Below are 17,837 nucleotides of genomic sequence, written 5' to 3'. Positions count from 1 at the left end.
GAAAGGGTACTACCAGCTGACCAATGCTTGTCATAAAAGAAACATTTCCCTCTCCTCTTTTCCCTTCAAGAGGCGTCTGATCTATAAGAATAATTTTTGGGTCATCTGGTACCTGCTGTCAGACTTACAAAACTGTATAATCACGCTTCTAACAGGAAGGTTTTGCAAATTATAGTAGGGAATATTGCTTGACTGTGCAGTATATCAATGATCTCATGTACTGAGTTGGCCATCTTGTGAAACTAGTGTAGATGGAGGAACTTGTCACATCCTGAAGGAGAGGGTGTGCGTGATTGTCAGGGTATGACGTGGTCGTGATGGAGGAACAGAGGCGTACCGTCAGGAAGTTACCAAATTGGGAATTGTCATTGATTTTGAGAAAACATTCTCTTCTGAGTCGAGTGTCGAAAACATTATACCTTCAAGATTATACCTGCTAGCCTCCACATCTGCTGTTGAAAGTTAATTCACAGTAAATTTATTAGTAAAGAATCTATCCAGTTGGTAGAGAAAATCATGGCTAGATTGTAGACCATCACAGAGGGGGAAGGCTTAGCACACAGATGAGTGGTGTTGATGTATTTGAATGTGGAGAGAGAGAGGCAGTTTTATAAGTGTCATAGGAAAGTCCATTCAGAGCTTCATAATTATATTAAGTTTTCCATATTTTTAAGCCCATCTCATCTTCGTAAGTGTCAATAAAAATGATTAGGATTCCCATCAGTGTGATTGTCAAGTTTTTGGTGCTGGATCAAGTGGTGATGCAGATGCAGGATCAAGTAGTGATGCAGAGAAGTTTATGAAAAATCGAGTTTATAAAAACAGCTTTCATTAGTTTGATAGATGTAATTTTGTAAAAACCTTTTCATTTCACCAACGTCATTTTTACTTAATTTAAAAGATAGTTCTTCACCTTTCACATGATGGTATTCAAGGTTCCCAAAAGAACATTCCTTTACAATTCATCTTGTTTAAAGTCATTGTTTTGTGCTTTGAATTAAATTGCCTGTTATGATATGGGTATTCTAGGGCAAAAGATTTTTGCATCTAGTTTTGTAAGTTGTTTTGTAAATATTTATATGCTGTATATAAATTTTATAGTTTTGCAAAAATACATCCTTTGTGTAAAAATATGTCTTTCTCTATAATCCTATTCAGTTTGCTGTATAATCCCTTTGAAATGCATAGTTTTTACATGTGACATTTTTCTTGTTTCCATACATCTAGCATACAGGAGGATTTCATATTCTCAGGGTTTTTTCTTTTAGCAAAAATTTAGAAAAAGTATAATGTACAACAGAAACGTTTGAAGGAAATCCATTTCAGCTTTCAGAAAAAATTGTGAAGTGACTGAAAATAATTGTGTTTCCATGTGTATGCTATAATAGATAAAATATTGTGTATTTTACTATTTAAAAAAATAAAAAGGGAGGACATAAGGGAAATAATTTCAGTGTATTAAATTTTGCTTTTTCGAAACCCAGCATAAAGTGTTACAAGTTTCCGTGTTTATACACCCCTTAAGGGGGATTAGTGCTGTCAGTTCACCTCGTGCAGTGCACTGTAGGCATTACGTAAGGTTCTTTTTAGCGTCCCTTCGGCCCCTAGGTGCAACCCCCTTTCCTCCCTTTTACTGTACCTCCATTCATACTCTCTTTCTTCCATCTTGTTGTCCACCCTCTCCTAACAATTGTTTCATAGTGCAACTGCTTTGAGGTTTTCTTCCTGTTGCACCATTCAAACTTTTCTACTCTGTTTCCCTTTCAGCCCTGAATAACATCATAGGTCCCAGCGCTTGACCGCTGGCCTAAATTCTATATTCCTTCCATCCATCCATTTTTTATACAAGAAATAAAAATCATTTTGAAACTCCACAAGAAACCCATTAGGTCAACACCTCTAGGTCTAGAAACCTTATTCTAAAGATGGCACTTCTAGATTTTGCTTTTAAGAAGGTACGTGAGTTTTATGTCCTTTCCAGCAGGATCCACATCACAGAATCTGACCACTGATGTAGCTTTATTGTGAAGACACTGACAACTGCTTCTTAGGATTACTTGTTTCACCTTGTTTTGCCAGACCGTCTCTTTCGACCCAGGTCCAGGATGAGGAAGGCGACCTTTGTCAGGCAAGTGCCGCGAGGGTCTGTGTCCGTAAGGTGGTGGATTTTAGAATAGGAACATCTTGGTTGTTTAAATCTCACAAGAATAGGAGGTAGGTCTCAGAAATTGATGTCTCTGACTCAGGTAACTCATTTTAAGGGTAAATACAACTGCTCCGTCCTCCATCTTACTTTCCACCCCCCTAACAGTTGATATATTTTGCAACTGTGAGCTTTTTCCTCTTGTTACACCTTTCAATCCTTTCTACTGGATGACCTCATGGGAGCCAGTGCTTGATCTTAAGCTTAAATTCAATATTCTGGTCTATATTCTATATGTAAAACGATGTATCATCACTGTATGCAAAGTATTCTGTCTGTAAACTTAGAATATTGACTTGAAATGTATTATTTGTCTTAGAAGGTATGTACACAACTAACAGTTATCAAATGCAGACTTCCAAGTTCCAGCCTGGAAATTTGTTCAAAGACGACTCTGTTAATATAGACATTACATTTTACATATATATATATATATATATATATATATATATATATATAAAGTCAGCATCACTAAATTTTCCTGCCAGTCCTTTGTTCTCCACCAACTTTTATGATGTAGGCTATGTAGTTACCAATTAAGATTTTATCGGCGGGGAGGGGGTGGAAGGTCCAATGTTCCTTAAAGCTTACAAATAATGAGACTTATATTTTCTTAATTTCGAATAAACCTCTGAAGTTTGTTGTCTAATAATGTTTGCAGGACTCTGTCTTTCACCTAGCCATTGATACTAAAGTGCCTAATATTTAATTTTTAATTGGATTAAAAGACAACAAAACAGCTGTATTAACATGATGTTGGAACAGGTGATTTTTATGTAACCGAAAAGCTTGTCATACGGTGATTGAGGAATATCGTTGACAGTCCTAATGTGTGATACTTTTGGGTCACCCTGTATTTGTTCGCCATTTGAGGTTCCGCAGGCAAGGATGTGTATGTCACTCCCTCAGTTTCCTTTTCAATGGGATTTGATGAAGTAGAGCAAAACTATCCTTCAGGACCATCCCTGAAACCTTGAGAGTATTATTTTATTTCCTATTTGGCTTATCTTCAATTGAGAGGAAATGCTCATAAGACTTCTAAATGTTGCCTGCCATAGATATGTTTTGCGCCACCCTGTAATTTGTAAGCATTTTAGGTTGGGTTGCTTCGACTGGTTCAGGTAATTGCCATATTAACTGTATATCAAGTCTGGTCATTTCCATAAACATGGACAGTATGTGCTTAAAAATGAGTGGTTTTTACATCTTTTATGGCATCTGGTATTTCTGCCTTCTCTTCATAGGGTAGCAATTTGCCTATAAAGTAAATAAATGCTGGCCAATGTAGGATTTTGAACCACCCTGTATTGGGCTGATGGCAGCCTATTTGAATTACCAAGAATCCTAAAGTACCTTATATTTAGTCTGTCAATTCTCAAATATCCCAGGTAAAATAAAGTTCATTTAGGTTTAAATAAGGTCCTGAGATCTTTAGAATAGTCTTTGAATATAAAGCAGTTTTTGTCATTTCATTCAGAGTAATAGTAATGCGTATTGAGGCAATGTTATTAATACCTTAGACCTAAGTTTCTTTTTGTGCTACCCTGTATTGGCAAGTGTCAAGTAGGCAAGGACCACAGAGCACTTACTTTTTCCTCTGTACAGGTGCGACCGAAGTAAAATTTGACCGTGTAAAGGAGCCTAAGATTCTTGAGAAAAAAAATGATAGTATTAAATTAATTAGTTCTTCAATTCATGAGGTTTAGAGATACAATAAACCACTATCCATGTGGTTTATTTTCCCCCAATAACTTCTGTATCACCCTGTCTTTCAAGAAGCCATGGATACTAAATTACAGAACACATTACTTATTTGAGACTAAATCACACCCAAAATAGAGTACTCATATGCTGGAGAGTGTATCTGAGACCTTCCTAATATCACAATGATATAAACAGAGGTCATTATTTGTAGCTGAGAAGCCCTTGATAACTGATTAACAAATATTTATGGATTGTTACTTTGTGGTACATTTTGTATCACCCTGTATTACACAGCGCACAAAGATTCAAGGATTCTAAAGCAAGGCATATTTAGTGAAGTACCAAGTAAAGACACTTCTAAATTGAAAGCCCAGCCACCTTGTAAGTAAAGCTTAATGTTTTTAGTTAATCTTACAGTAAAGATTGTTTGATTTCTACTCGGCCAAAACACAAAATCAAAATAGTAAGTTAGTAACTAGCGATGTGATAGCAAGAAAGCAGTTTCTGCAACACCCTGCACTAGTAACTGTTATTTCAAAATAGATTTTGAGTCACCCTGTACATGCACTGGCGGGATCCCTCTTATTTGAATGACCAAGGAGCCTAAAGTACCATGTACTTAGTCTATGTCATCAGAAGACTTCTGCATAACCCTGTATGACTTGATCCCTCCATGGTTAGTGCATTGCTTGACATTTGGTGAAATGAGCCATTATTTCCTGGATCACCCTGTAAAGAGGGTGACTTTTGAAATGTTTTAACATTATTTTAGCACTTGAAGGAAGATTAATTGATATGAAGGATGAGCTGGCGCCTAAAATAATCTATGTTGGAGGTTATGATTTTTCCAGTCATAAGGCAATGATTCTTGGGATTCCAATGCCTGTGATTTCATATCTCCAGGGCACTTTGTGTCACCCTGTACTTGCTATATGATTCGTCTCTGGCGGCTGAATGACAAATTTGTTTCCCTTTGTTTTGTTACTAAATTCTGTACCACCCTGTATTTACTCAGTAATTTGTTTGCACCACCCTGTATCATTTAGTTTTACCGCCCTTCAGATTTGAATGGACAAGGATCTTAGAGTACTTCATTGTGGGCGTTACTTCTTTTAATATTTCACATAAAAGGAGGTCTTGCTAAGTACAGAAAAGACTGGGGACCTTTTAAGACAGTCTCATGAGACTCAAGTCATCTTGTAATCCTATTTAAAATATAAGATAATCGGTACATTTGACATTTTAAATTTACCAACAGTCCTCTTTCTTTTTTATGCCACCCGGTATTTGGTGATTGGCTGTGGGCAAGGACCACAGAGTAAGTAGTTTTTACATTTATGTAAATTCTGATAATTCAGTTTCAGTCGTAAGGAAACAACACCTTAAACATCTAAATTATGAAAAGTGTTAAACCTGTAACATCTAAAACATCTTTGCATTTGATATTTCTTTGTTTCTATTTAGAATACATCAATATGATGGTCACGCCCTTTGACTTCTACTTTTAGGTCACCCTGTAAATGCCCCGCCTTTTTAAAACCTGTTTGAATTGCCAAGGAGAATAAAGTAAGTGCATTACTTTTTTTTTGTCAAAAATTCCAGCTGAAATTAAGAATAATCAGGCTTGATAAAGGACATGAGATCCTCGAAACATCTCATATTATGAATAGTTTCTTATAGTTCTAATTTGAAAAGCTTCATTTTAGTATTAAACCAGTAATTTTAGTCAGTCTTGTGTTACTTTTTTATTGTGTTACCCTGTACAAGTGAGGAGCTGTCTGGGCAAGGATCCTAAAGTACAGACTTTTGTTCTGTCCCAATTACTATTAAAATAAAAAATATAACAGTAAGGAAAGCCCCAAGAGTTCCAGAATAATCTAACGATTAAGATTTAACTTTCCCCCATTCGTAAGCATTTAACTAAGGCGAATAAACCACCGATAATGAGGCTTCTTTCAGCAATGGTAACTTCTGCGTCACCCTGTTTATCGGTCTCTCCAACGATTCCAAAGTACCGAGCTCTTGGTTTAACAGAGATTCGAAATAGGACTAAATATAACTTAAATAAGCTTGTAGGTGTATTGGCGCCCTTCTTAATGTTACTAGGATATGATAGGAGGTAAGTTAGTCCAGTTATGTAGCATGAGATAATCTAATAGACGAGCACCTGTAATGACCAATACAACAGTTTCATTTTATGTCACCCTGTATGTGTGACTTTCCAAGGATCTCAAAGCAATACGTTCTTTGTTTTAATTAACTTGAAATTTTGAATAAAAGGAGGGTCAGCTGCTTTGTAATCAAAACTGGGACTTCAGATACTCTTGATTATGTTTTAGTTTCTTATTCCTGAAGCTAAAAGACAATACAATCTTGATTAGCCAATATCTATCTTTTGAGGGACTCAAATATCTTTTTGTGTCACCCTGTATATGTATGCACTGTCTTATGTAGTCCAGCAGAGTATTTTGGTTTTAGATATTTGTATTAAATCAATTGTTTGTAAGTGCATTTGTTGGACGTACTGCAATCTGTTACAATCTTTCAGTTGGCTGTATTTCACTTTTTTTTTTATCAACTTGATCTATGACTAGTCAAGAGTATTAAAACACACCTTGCTTAGCTTTTGTTTAAACAGAAATATTTTGAGCTCTGCAAAATTGTATCTTAAGACCATTAGTAAATTAATGAGCTTTATATTTAACAAAGTGAGACACTAAATACGCGTTTGAGCCATATTATTTGGATGCTAACTTCCAAGAATGATTTTTGCATCACCCTGTTATGCTGAGCTTAGTCGGGTGCGTTCGATTTGAATACAGAAGAATATTGCAATCCGTTCCAAAGCGGACTGTATTCCTAGTCTTTCATTTACCCATCAGATGACAGCTTTATTATTTTAATTATTTTTTATAATTTTCCATTGCTTTATGCTCCTTCAGAAACGATAGAAAAATGGAATTATTTACATCCGTAATTCGAATGCTAACACCTTTAGCTAAGTATACCACCTCATGTAAATATCTCGTTTTCTTTAAATTAACGAAATGAAAAATTACGTGACAGTGAGTCAAGGGTTTGGTCAGTAATGAATGCCAGGCATAACACTTACTGGCTACTTAGCATTTGATTTGAGGCTGGATTTTGCTCAGAGGGGTGACCACCAATGAAACCAGACTGCACGCCCTTGAGCTTTCGTGGACCTCTGTGAGGTCTTGCCTGCAGTAACTTGCAACAGATTTTAGTTGTGAGCATCTGTGGGGCCATGGGCCTAGAGTAGCCAGTTTATTTTGATGTTATCCAATTAACATTTCATGACAAAGCAGATATGTGAATATGCAAACATTAACTCTCGTGTATATATATATATATATATATATATATATATATATATATATATATATATATATATATATATATATATATATATATATATATATGTGTGTGTGTGTGTGTGTGTGTGTGTGTGTGTGTGTGTGTGTGTGTGTGTAACAATGTGGGAAACGTACTTAAAGCGTTTATATATGCATGTTTAAGGTAACACTGTACATTACATCCAGATATCTGCGGTGTAATTTTATGCTTTTATACACAGTAGACTGCTTAAATGACGAATATGTAAATAACTAATACACTTACTTTTTATATCTACGAATATACTTATTGTACATTTATATGTAAGGTTCTGTAATGTTTTTGCATATACATGTGTAAAATGAGTAGCTGTACTATTTTAAATTCAAAGGCCCTGTAAACAAACTTTTTCTCGGGGACATTGGCACAGTGGAACTGTTATCAGCGAAAATAATTTTATCAGCAGGTAAAATCTTATTTAATATCCTTAAAAATATTATATTCATACTTGATTAAAGTTTAATATATTATCTGGTTATAGATTTATCATGTTATTTTCTTTGAGTAAAGATATTAAAAATATCTTCGAATAAAACGCACTTGAGCAACAGCACTCACAGACACTCCGTCCGAGCAATGGCCGCGGTAACAAGGTAGCACGACTTCGATCCCTTATTTCGCTGGATATTCGCAGGTATTTCCATCTTATGATAATTAATACTCATTAATTTGTGTTGTATAAGTTACAAAGACGTATATTACAAGGTTTAGGGAGGTCAAATGCTCGGAAAACACTGTAAACGACATTTATGTCCTAACCCCAGACCCCTTGGTGACGGAAACTACTTTTTACCAAAAGTTCCCGTACAACACTGCATATGTGTGACTGCATTCCAGGATGGCCAACGTACAACTTCTGAGGTTAATTACAGGTTAATTAAAGTTGACCGACAAAAAATAACGGCAAAATCTTGATAAGCAACCAAAATGCTAGAGGAAAGTTCTATTTCCAAAGTTGTACCCCATGCGGAGCTCTTGCTTAGGTCTGCTTACTTTTTAGGCCGTTAATTTATACGGTAAAAATCAGTTGGGTAATTCTATATATTAGTTCCGCGCCTGTTTTGACCTTTTCAGCTGGTTTTTTCTACACTTTTGGGTTTTTGATACTGGCAGTGCATCTGTTTGTTGTTGGCTGAATGGAATGTCCTTTCGCCGTGTTTAGTACTGGCCCGGGATTGGGGTGAGGGTTGGGTACCCATACGTTTACAAGTTATTGCACTTGCCGGACGGGATATGAACCGTTCAAAACAGACGTACCCGTGCTCTGTCTTGTGAAGATCGCATATGAAAACCCCTTGTTGGATGGACTTCAGGGGTTAATTACACACGAGCGCCAAAAATTAAAGGTAAATTCATAATTAGCAACCAGAAAACTGTAGAAAAAGTTAAGTTAGAAGGCAGTCGCTGCCACGGAGCTACTATATAGTTCTACCGTTAATTGACTTTATTAACGATTGCCCAGGCCAGAATATTGAGATGGAATACCTTCAGGGACCTAGCTTAGGCGTAGCGTCGGCTATTGTACGAAAAGTAAAAAATTGTTTACGCTGGGGAACTTGTATATATTTCGTTGCCACATATATTTAAAATGTGTAAGTTGAACATTTTTATTGATTTAAGGAATAATTTTGAAAAAAGACTATGTCCATTGCTATTTGCAGGTACAGTAACCTATGTGTTTATGGTAGTTGTGGCCTAGGCCTAATAAGTGCAAGAGTTTCATGTGATTCAGACAAAACATCAATACAGCTGTGGTTGTGGATATTGATGCTAATTCGTAGCATAGCGTATATCAGTGGCTTTTTTTTCATGCATATGAATGATCATGTTTAGATAGCCTATGTGCAATTTGTGTTTTTAGGATGTTTTATAAATTTGTCTTAATTCTTAAATTACCACTGCTAGAGACAAAATATATGAGTTTTGGTTAATCTGTTGAAACACCTTACTAAGCAGTATTTAGAGACTCCTTATTTCAGCTTAGTTTGAACAGTAGGCTGAAGTGTATGATGTTACTAGACTACATCCAGATGGTATATATATGTTATAATCTCGTCTTGATGCTTAGTACCAATAGCATACTGGTTATCTGTGACTTCCTAAGAGGTTTGCTTCAATTGTTTTAAAGATTAACGTTTGTATTTTGGGTTGATCGATTTATCTTGTTTTTATCCTTTGAATTCTACATGTGAAACATGCAGAATTCCTGCATTATGTTTCTGCAACCAAGAGAAAGTGATGTATTGTTAGTGGTTAAAGTTCGCAGAAAATCATCCTGCATTCTCATATTGAACAAATATGGTTACATATTGCTTTTATTGCAGATAGATGCAATCTTGGACTCAGTTCGGTTATTGTACCAGCAGGATGATTTTTTATATGCAGCTAAAATGGACTTTAATGGGTAAGAAAATTCTTGTCATAACTGTAAAATATACCTTGATTATCATGGGAAAATATTAGATTTGATTTAGGAGAATAGTGACATTCTTATTACTACCATAATACAAATCTTGCATTTTAATATTTTTATTTTATTAAATTATTAATTTATTTTTTGTTTTTTAATAAGTGAGATCTCTTCTTTCTGTATTTCTACCTTTACTTCTTCCTCTGAACTTCTTCCTTTGGAACATCGTATTCTTTGCAAGTCAGTGCTTGCTTGTTCCATATGAAAGTTCATCTTCTGAATAATATAATAATTAGAGGTCATTTGGCAGATAATTGATAATTTTCTTTTTATTTCCACAGACATGCAGAGGTGTCAAGAGATTCTCTTTATGATTCTCAGATAGGTGTTGCTTTTCAGGTCGTTCTCTTTATCACATTTTGTTAGCTAGCTGAATGTAGCCACTAGTTAACTAAGCTTTTTCTTAATCTTGCTTTTAATGGCTGGCAGAACACAGTCCCATCAGTACTCTAGACTTTACAACAGAACTTTTATAGCTTGAAGAATATAAGTGATTTTAGCTTAATTCATGTTTATGATTCATTCTCTCTCTCTCTCTCTCTCTCTCTCTCTCTCTCTCTCTCTCTCTCTCTCTCTCTCTCTCTCTCTCTCTCTCTCTCTCTCTCTCTCTGAATACTGTTTAAAAACCAGGATTTACCATTAAAATTCCCCAGATCAGGAGGGACCAGGTAAACTGTAGACAAAAGAACCACTTTTTATAGTTGGTCCATTTCACCCAAACCCTAATTTCTTTAAGAAAATCTTTAGACACTTCTGTCACCCTTCAGAAATGGAGGTATGACTCCCATGCAAGTCTTTGGATGACAAAACTTGAGCCAAATGATAAACCAAGATGAACAGAGTTTACAGTTAACATGCTGGAACAAATTTCTGAGGATGAAACGTTCCTCAACAGAGTTCAGCTTGGCCCTCAAATTACAGCAACTTGCAATAATTCATCATCCTTGTTTCGGGCCATCTTTGCTTCATCCAAACAGTGAATGGTATGATTCTCTTCAGTTTTTATTTCATTCATTGTTTCTCTTTCCAGCCTGTTTGGAGCACTCTAGTTTTAAGTAAGAAGCTAAGAAATCATAGGAAAATGTATGGATGGTTTATGCAACACCAGACTGGTTTTCATTCTTGCATTGTGGAAACAAATGTGAAAACTGCCTTTTATTGTCATTGTTTCCTTACACAAGTACAAAGTAGCAGTTCACAGTCAGGTCTGTTAGGTTACTGAATTACATAATGACAAAGTTGATGATAATTTTCCCAGCAGATGTGACTGCCTAAGGTTGGGCATCTTTCTCCTTCATCTTGGGTTTTTATTTTTTTTTTAAACAAGACAGTTAGTTGCTGCAGGCTAGTTGGCCAGTCTGCAATTAAACACTGTTTCCATGTCCATTTCATGATTCTCTTGACCCTCTTTACTTTTTAAAAAAATTTAATTGTTGTTTTTATATTGGAGTATTTTTTTGTTATTTTGTTTGCACAAGGTTTTGGTCTGCATTCCCAGTGGGTATGGTGGTTGGTACTCACATTTGCTTTTTGGATTTTATAGTTAAATTTCTTCATGTTTTGTTTACTGCAATGTATTTTAGGTACCGTTGTTACTACCATACTTTTATCACATTTTTACTAGACATTTTTAGTACAAGGCATGTAGTGATGTGTTATTGCACAAGGCATGTAGTTAAGGACGTGCCAGGTTGTCTCATTTTTCACTGGCACCCACGTTGTTTGCTGGTCTTGTCATCTCTGTAAGTACAGAAGATCTTTGGAATGTATATTGGACATTGCATGGAGGTATGTATGCTGTTTCAAAACAGAACTGACTAATTTTCCCCAATCCAGAAACCATTAGATCAAGTGCCTGAATACCACACTGGAACAACTTGAAAGCTTATGATTTACTTCCATGCATTCTGATGAGAGCAGTAATTTCAGCTGGTTCAGTAGGACCCTTTTTCTTTGTAAAAAAAAAAAAAAAAAAAAAAAAGGTTCCACAGATGGTCTGTGAGTGAACATTTCTAAAACTTATGAAGTCTGCCATTACCTCCCACGTCAGTAGCTATCCAGTATTTATCAAACAAGGTTTTTATTTTGTGTGAATGCAGACATTGTAGAACAGTTTTGACTTTTTTAAAGACTTACATTTGTAGCTTTACTGTGTGAATAAAAATGTTGGTTGAGACAGCAGGTAAGGGAGGAAGATCCCCATCAGGTGTTCTCACATGCCAATTACACAAAGTTTGCTAAAACAAAGGGATTTGGGAAATGGTGGATTGTAATTATGAGACAGTGTTATTGTGTACCAATATATAATTTTATTTGCATTGATTCATGATTATCAGGTAATTAAATTGAATTGATTTCATTGTTCTTTTATTTCAGATTTTGACATTTGATGGTTCTCAGGGACAGGTTTTGGGAGTGATTATAACTGGAGAATTTAGCAGGTATGTTGCATCCCTGTATTTGGAAATTTTATGTTGAAATAGTGATTACTCTTGTTTATAAATAGAATCATTTTGGGGAGGAGCTAATGTACTACTACATTATATGGGCTAAAAACCGTTTAATAGTAATGAATAGAAGGAATATTATGTATCTCAGAGACCTTAGATTAGTAACTCAAAAGTTGCCTGGTATTGCTAATTAGTAGTTTATAATCTGGTATAAGAAATGAAAACAGACTCTAAGTGGTCACATAACATTTACTGGGAACAGGAAGTCATTCATGTTGAATTACCTTTGTATTCTTCCTTCCTCAGAGGCTTGCCACCACAGAGTTCTGACCAAAGGATGAATTAAGTACAATAATGAGCATTGGATCTCAGAAGTCGTCTCTAGGTTTTATGAAGATCAACACAGGCTAAAGACAGTGTGTTAGGTTTTGAGAAGGTCAACACAGGATGAGGAGCCTTTGTTGGACCTAATGGAAGGGTCAACACATGATAAAAGACTGTATGTTGGATTGTATGAAGAAGGTCAACACAGGATTAAGACTATTTAAGGAGGTCAACACACGATAAAGATTATTTATTACTAGCACTGTCATGCCATTTAAAGCTAAACTTGAAGTAGCTGCTCATTCCATAGACTGTAATCAGCTCCGCTATTCACTTGCCAAGTTGACTCAGTCTTCACTGTGACCTATTTCCAGTGATCCCATATCCTTCCATATAACTATATGCTGTCTCAGTCCAGTCATGTGGATCTTGATTCCCCTGTTCATACAGATTCCCAGGAAGGTTGTCTCTTTATTGTCTGCTGGACCTATCACTAGTCTTCACATCTATCACACCTTCATTCTCAGCTGTGGTGGTCCTCCATCCTCCATTGTGCTTGTGTCCTGACCATTACAGTATAACCTTTGCCTTTATGTGAAATTTTAGGTTAACAATTGTTTAATGGCATCAAACTTCATAATTATGAAACCTCTAGACCCATAATTTATATCACAGGACACAGAAATGCATTTTAGTAATCTGGCATTTCAAACCATTTCTGTATCTATATGTCGAGATTTAATTTTGGATATTTTTAATCCCAGGATTATACTTTGCCTGTAGGAATCATCAATCATTTACAGTACCGTAAGACTTTCTCAGTTATTACATAGGCATATAACATTACGCAATTCCTTATTGTTACTCTCAAAGCTAAAGTTTTGTATTTTTCCAGAACTATTCACAATGGTTCATCTTTAAAAACTTGTAGGCTTACTTTTCATTCCTCACTCTAAGGTAGCGTTAGGCTTTTGGGCCTCATTATCAAACCTTGCCACTTGCACTGAAGTAGTTTGGTGTAATGCAATATCCAGTAATGCCTAGTATGTTACAGGGCTGGAGCAGTGATTAATTGAGAAGTAGGTTTAAACAAGATTGGTATTTAAGCATTACACTATTGGTGATATCCACTGGAGGAATATTGATTATGGCATATCTGTTTTGTTGTGTATTACATCAAAGAAATTCATTTTTAAAAGAACCAAAGGTTATCATTTAGGCTGTGCAAGTTTGTGTAATTTTTTAATATACTGTGTAGGTAATTCCTAATATGAAAGTTATAAATAAGTTTTCGTTAAATTTTAAGGATTAATGATTGTTGAATGTGCTCATTAGACCATGACATGCATTTGATGAATATTACTTAATGACATCCTTTGTGTCACATTGTATTGAATACCGTATATACTCGCATATCATGCGACTTTTGAAGACCTAATTTTGAAGCTAATTTTGAGGGGGTCGCATCATAAGAAGTATAAAATTAGCGTTTGTAATATTCACATATTATTAACATATAAAATACAAACATAATGAATATGCATCTTTTCCATGGATCTTATGAAGAGTTATGCTTTACTTCACTGTATCCAATAATATTGTATGTACTGTATTCTCATATTACCATTGCATTTTAAAATACAAACATAGCGATCATGCGCCACTTGCATTGTTTAGGTTTTCATGAATGTGGACAATAATACCTTTCAGGATTTTTGCTTAAGCATCAATTTCTGATTAAAGATAACCATGTGGGAAAGTTTCATCCCATCCGCCATACACGTTAAAACAACAGTAAAGTGTATTCTTTCATGCCCAGTAGTTTTAACTAAAATACTTTTCTCTCCAATTTTATTCACTGTCGAGTTTGATGGCATATCGAAGTTTAGGGGAGTTTCATTCAGGGTGTTGGTGCATGATAATTTATAGTCATTAACAGCTTGAATGTATGTTTTCTGAACTTCAGCTACAACTTGCAGCCTAAATTTAGCAGTATATTTCCTTGCCGATCATTTCTCCATAACGAATAGGGGTATAATGTAAAAATATATAGGTCCTTTTCTGCTTAACATCATATGTAACATAACTACGGTAATAGTTCACTACCGTGTGATGGTTGAAACACAAGCAAAACAGCTGTTGTTATCCGATTTGGTTGTTCATAGCAAAACGGCTGTTTCTTGTTTGATGATTTATGGCTGTCTGCATGTACACAGTGAGTTTAGCGTTACTAACAATACAGTACTTTTATCATTCTCTGTTACTTTTTTAACTTATTTAACTAGAAGATGGGAAAAAGAGGTTAGTCTATTGTCAAAATAGGAACTCGCCTGATAAATGAGATACATGATAAAATCATTTTTTATGGGTGAAAATTTGGGAGTCACACAACACACGAGATCGCGCATTACACGAGTATATACGGTATGACTTTAATTTCATTAGTAAAAGCTCTTTTGAATTTGTGTCTTTTATAACTAGGTTTTGTAAATATGAGCAGGACACTCATTCATATCAGTGCCATTAAAAAAATTTTATTACCACAGAAACATCTCACTTGGTTGTCATTTGTTCGTTTGTAGTCTTTAAGTTTTGCTTAGTGGTGTAATCCCTTGTTTTATCAGCCACCTATTTGTTTCACCATGCAAAGGGACCTATATGTTGTTTACAAAAATTTCCCTTCCTTTTAGTAAGGTACCATAGCTGCTTCTGTTGCTACTCAGAACTAGAAAATTAAGGAAAGGCACTTACTGAGGAAGAGCCCCTGGAGGTGATAGCAGATGGGTCATTCAGTGTCATTCAGTTCCAGTTGCATTGCTTTTATATGTTGTCTATTCATTGTAGTCTCATCCCACTTTGTTGTCTAACTTCTTTAACTACATCTAACATGGCAAAAATTAAGATTCACTTCCAATCATCTCAATATAACATAAAATTCATCATTTCACCTTTAAAACCTGTTTCTGTTTGTAGAGTGTCAGGGTTTTTTTGCTTGCAGTACATGTAGTTAATATAAAATATTATCTTGTGGGTTTGTGATCAGTATGTTTTCTTGGGGTGTCCATACATTTTCATTTCTCCAAGCCTTAGGTATGGTAGTTAAAATAAATTTTTTTATATAATTCAGTCACTTTTATCCGGCAAGAAAAGAAAGGAAATGTAAAGTAGTACAATATTTTTGCTTCTACAGTATTTATATTCTGGGTTGTGTTCATGAGGTATTTGATTTTGTTCCTTAACGTTAGACCCTTTTTTCTTTCACATCCTGTATATAATATTTGCACACCTGTGATATTTTGGGGAGTGGTAATAGATGTGGTAGTCATATTTTTAAAAGGGTCAGATTAGCAAGGTATTAGCAGTCCTTTTCTCAAAAAGTCAGATTATCAAAGTTTTAACAAGGATCAGTCTTGAAAAGTTAGATTAGGAAGGTGTTGGCACTGTTTGGTCTCAATTTGAGTTGATCACAAAGGTTTTACCAAGTCCATTCACTAAAATGGTGTGAATAACTAGGGTTTAACAATATGTACCTTGCCTAGAAGAGTCAGATTAGCATATGAAAAATTTACTCAAGTGTGGGTTATTTGATAGAGAATTGTGGTGGTTCTGCTGTATTATTCATGACAATATACTGTAAACATTCCTTTAAGGCAACTTGACTGTTCATCATTCTGTGAGTTCAAAATACTATTTGTGTGTGGTTTATTTTGAGGTGTTACAAAAGTAACCATGTGAGTGATCCTGCTTATATCTTATTTTTAGTAGTCAGTATTTTTGCTATGTGCCATCTGTTTATTTCATGTTAGGGTTTGTCATACATTTTGTAATTTCACATGAATTTGACAGATCTTTTTTTAACAGATGTGAAGTGGAAAGAATCAGAATAAAGTGGCCACACCCTTGTGTGCTACATGGCCAGGCAATGTGGTCATCCTGTCAGAGGTTTGGGATCCCATAATGTTCCTGAAAGAATTGAGGATGTTTGAAGGATTTTGCTTCTGCAAAGGCATCATCTCCACTAGCTCACCACAGTCGCCCATACTGAGTTCCCCTGAGAGTCATAATGTTTTCTTAATCAGATGTTGAGACTTGTCTGGGCCCATCTTCTTTCATGCTGGTAAGACTTTTCACTTTGTAACCTCTCAAAGTCAGCCATGTTCACCTTATCTATAGATGGAGCACAAAGACACCTTTGGTGAGATGCTTGACATTCCCTTCAAGTTCTGTCCTGTGTTTCTTGGATGGTTCTTGAACAAGCTGCGTGAAGAAGTGACAATCTTTATCCGATTTGTATGACCTCTTGAGTTAATTTCCTAGAGAAAGTTCTTTGAATTTAGAATCTGTCAAAACACAAATCTTCCACTGAAGATTTCTAACCCACTTCAGTTTAAATTGCTAAGAGATGCTGATAAATTGCTGCCACATCTTAGTATATTTAGTTTAGGTGCTAAATGACTATAAGGGAGTAAACAAATATGCTGCTTAAAAACGTAAAATTTCAGACACAGTAAAGGTCTCATTAAATCACCATTTTCATAGAATTGAATTAATGTTGAAAGAATGTCTTTGTATATCATGTTTTCAAAACAAAAAATTGAATTATGAGGTTTTTTAACAGTTGATTATGTATATAAGAATGTTTAATTACATTGGAACACATTGAATAAATGGCACTCATTTCAGTTTGTATTGGAATGGCATTGGTATTTCTGACTTGTTTTAATGGTTGATTTTATCTGGTATGTTTACATGATGTTGAACAAAGGTATTTATTCAGTCTATGACCTGTAACTTGTAGTAACATTTGGTAATTCAGGTACATGAATACATACATAACAGTCTCATGTAAGTTGATTTGCTTAAATAGTAAAGTGCTTTGTTGGACTCTGTGTACATTGCAGTCACAAAGAAAAAATCCCTTTGAGTACCGTTAAGGATGAATATTGATGTCATACTGACCAGGTATACAGAACAGATGCTCAAGTATAACTACTGCAGTAAGACTCATTAGTAAGTGATGGTCGTACTGAATTGCCTGTGATCTGTATTGACTGTAGATCCTATGGGACCCTGTAACGTAAACCTGAATAGTGTTGTCATGTAATCCATGTGAATTTGTTTGGGCTATGTCTCCTTGGGGAAGCAGACAAGAGAGTATTCAGATAGCAGTATGGTACTCTTGTTTGAAGTGCAGTGTTTTCATTCTGTTGATGGGTAGTGGCAAAAAGAGAGTTTTTGAGAAATTCTCCATGTCTTGTATTATAGGTGTTTG

General features: G+C 35.3%; 1 long non-coding RNA gene across 1 annotated transcript; it reads left to right on the top strand.

Moving 5' to 3' along the window:
• Window positions 1-7,874: 7,874 nt before the first annotated feature.
• On the top strand, window positions 7,875-15,953 carry LOC136852985 (uncharacterized). Its single transcript, XR_010857293.1, has 4 exons — window positions 7,875-7,955; window positions 9,646-9,725; window positions 12,168-12,232; window positions 12,548-15,953. It is a non-coding gene; the product is annotated as an uncharacterized lncRNA (long non-coding RNA).
• Window positions 15,954-17,837: the final 1,884 nt, after the last annotated feature.

This window comes from Macrobrachium rosenbergii, chromosome 26 (assembly GCF_040412425.1).
Source record: "Macrobrachium rosenbergii isolate ZJJX-2024 chromosome 26, ASM4041242v1, whole genome shotgun sequence".
NCBI classification, from domain to species: Eukaryota; Metazoa; Arthropoda; class Malacostraca; order Decapoda; family Palaemonidae; genus Macrobrachium; species Macrobrachium rosenbergii.
Note: the sequence above shows the minus strand (reverse complement) of the source record. Positions and strands in the feature narration are given on the sequence as shown.